The sequence below is a fragment of the Parus major genome, chromosome 9 (genome assembly GCF_001522545.3).
Source record: "Parus major isolate Abel chromosome 9, Parus_major1.1, whole genome shotgun sequence".
Lineage (NCBI taxonomy): Eukaryota > Metazoa > Chordata > Aves > Passeriformes > Paridae > Parus > Parus major.
In genome coordinates this window covers 9,048,102-9,050,367 of record NC_031778.1, presented here as the reverse complement: position 1 = coordinate 9,050,367, position 2,266 = coordinate 9,048,102, and positions in this window count along the sequence as shown.

Genomic DNA, 2,266 nt, shown 5'->3' with positions numbered 1-2,266 from the left:
GGACTCACCTTGGTTGCCTCCCTTCCTCAATGAATCTTTTCCTTTAAGTCACTTTAGGAAGCAGCAGGAATTCTCCTGCAAGAGATGAGGATTCATGTCAGGATGACACTGCTGAGGGTTCACAGTACATCAACATAGGTAACACTGTCTCCTTTTTTTTATTGTGTGGTCCCTTTGGATCAGGCTCCAAAGCTGACCATCAGCTCTCATTTCAAAGTGCCCTGCCTTGAGTCTGAAGTTCTGAGTGGCTGGAGTTGGCCCCTCACTCCTTTACTTCCCTCTCATTTTCTGTGTCCCACACATTCTCTACTGCACTCTGGAACAGGGGTTTGAATCACAATTTCCCAGATGCCAGAGAGTGCCTTAGCCACTACTAAATTGGTTTGCAGTACTCTTTTGTCTGGTTCAGGGTTCCTTTTTGCTATTCAGACAGGCTGAAATGCCCTGGCAGGCGGAGAGCTTGGCTCTCAGTCCAGGACTGCGGTTACCTGGTGCTCTGGGCACTCAGCTGGTGAGGATGTTCTTGCTCTCACTGAGAAGAATCTGCCAATTATTCTGAAATCCTTTCCCATTGCAGGGATGTGTTACTCCATGGGAAAGTTCACATCTGAGAAGTCTCTCAGAAAAAATACTGATGTGCCTAAAGCCCTTCTCCGTCCACTGACATCTCATTTCTTTCTATTCTCCTTTGGTATGCTTTTCTGGAAATCTGATCCTCTGCGCACGTTCTTGGGGAAACCTGCCTTTGGCAAAGACATTTAATGATCCAGTTTCTGATGCTGACCCTAAAACAGTTTTTGCAAATTGCTAATAAGCTTATCTTCTCTTGGTGCTGCTCACTGCAAACAGGACAGGTTTTCTCTTTGGTTTTAAGAAAATGCCTGATTTACAAGTTAAACTATTAAAAAATAAAACTAAAAGCTTGATAAATAGTGTCTTACAAAACCCCTTAATTATATCATGATTTTGCAATACTTTTATCAGAACTAAGTTAAAAATTCTTACATGGAAACTGCTGTTTTACAGACAGAATATTGCTTAAAAAAGACACTGTTAACTTATGGTAGTGGGTAATGCCAATTTCTGCAGTCTGGTCCCAGTCTTCCTTTGAACATTTGTTAGGGAAAATATGTAAAATTGATTAATTTCTGAAGTATAATAATAGCAGCAATATTATACTGCGGTGAAGGTTATTTTGCATAACTTTAAAACATTTACAGAAGGCTCAACATTTGGTGCCTTAATACAGAAGTATCTTCCCAGTAACCATTAGGGGTTTGTGGTGCCTGCTGTAGTAGCTGCCACAGCCCTGAGGGTCTCAGTCCGTGTTTGCCATGCACAGGGCACCCTGCAGTGCCCCCACCTCGGCTGGGGTCAGTCTTGGGGTGTTGGCTGAATAACTCAGAGCTCAGCTGTGACAAGTGGACATGCAGGGTGACAGTGTCCATGCTAATGTCTGCAGGAATTTGTGCAGGGGGAGCAGGGCGCTGATGAGAGCACAGAATAAATCAAAGTGTGCAAGCAACTGCAGTCAAATGTCACACCCAAGCACTCAGGGGCCTGGCATGCTGCTTGGAAATAGGTTGGGTTACCTGTCAATGTGGCATTTTCTTTCTGTTGCTGGAGAATAATGTTATCTGAGGATAAAACCTAAGGAGCACAGATGGTTGTTATACAGACCCGACCCGCTAAACTCTTGTCGTAGCAAATTATTCCACTGACGCAAATGGGATTACTCCTATGTAAAAGATCTCAGTTATATTATCTAATTCTTCCATTATTGAAGTTATCTGTTGGATACAGTTTTGTTGCTTTGTGTGTGCGTGTGTAGGTCTATACTTCTATAATTAAGTAACATTATCCATGGGACAAACTCTGGCATAGCGTAACAGTGCTGCAGTCACAGACATTATGTAGGGCTGTAGGATATAAACTCTCACTTTATGAGAAATTAGAAACATCATTTCTGCACTTTCTAAACAAAGAGATATAAACCCTCATTTGACTTTGAAATTTTATTTGCTTGGGAACCAACAGCCCAGAGTCCAGCATCTTTCCAAAGTCTAATGCTTCCTTTTGTAAAAACATGGACTTGTGGCTGTGGAGCAAGAAAAGTTCAAATTGTAAGCAAGAGTAAAACAGATTAAAATTTAGAATCAAGCCTTATTTGTTTTTACCTATTGTATTACTTTATGTATTATGATGCAAATCTCTCAGCGTTTCTTGAAATACTGATCGTTTAAATGTAAATAATTTTTTCAGCTGC